We start from the raw sequence: 818 nt of genomic DNA, 5'->3' as shown, positions 1-818 counted from the left end.
CGGCCCGGCGGAGCCGGCAGCATCTGCCGAGCCGGAGGAGGTGTGGAGCGCCCGGGGAAAGCGTAGGCAGGAGATGTTGCTCCCTGCACACCACGCTGCTGCCTGCCCCGCACACCCTGACACCAGCCCTGTGTGGCTCGCTGATGAGAATAAAACCCATTTGCACTAATTGCATTCATTAGATGCAAGCCCGTTAGATTTCCAGCATGCAGGAGGAAGAGGAGAAGCACAACCCCTCTTCGCAGCTCCTGGGGCTGGCTTTGCCCTGGGGGACTTGCAGCATGTTGCTGCTGGAGGGGTCGGACCCACCAGGGAAGGGGAAGATCCCCAAACCCAGGGTGAAACAGGATGGGTTAGGAAGGGCAAGGGCTGTCCTGAGGGTGACGAAGGCAGGAGAGGCGGAGGAAGGGGTGGAGACCCCCATCCTGCTGCTGGCTCGGGACCGTGCCGGCCACCGGCTGTGCGTTCACCCCCCCCGCACCCATGCAGAGGTTTCACTACCTCCATCGTTGGTCACCCTCGCCGGGGGTGGATGATCCATCGTTGGTCACCCTCGCCGGGGGTGGACGACGCGCGACACTCGCGCGGCTGAGGGCACGTGCCCTCAAGACGGCCGCACAACCCGGGGACGGTCCCAAGCTCCTTTTAACCACGCCGGAGCCTTTGGCGCCTTTAGCGCTCACTTGCATGTCACCGCTCGCGCACGTGTCGGCAACGCGCTGAAGCACGCGTGGGTTCCGGCTGCGAAAGCCGGAGGAGGCAGAGCTGGCTCTCTGCCTGCTGCAGGCAGGGCCGGGAGGCCCTGCCCTCCGTTAAAC

Source organism: Aptenodytes forsteri, unplaced genomic scaffold (genome assembly GCF_000699145.1).
Source record: "Aptenodytes forsteri isolate BGI_AS27 unplaced genomic scaffold, ASM69914v1 Scaffold76, whole genome shotgun sequence".
NCBI classification, from domain to species: Eukaryota; Metazoa; Chordata; class Aves; order Sphenisciformes; family Spheniscidae; genus Aptenodytes; species Aptenodytes forsteri.
The sequence above is the reverse complement of the archived record's forward strand: the minus strand, read 5'-3'. Positions refer to the sequence as shown.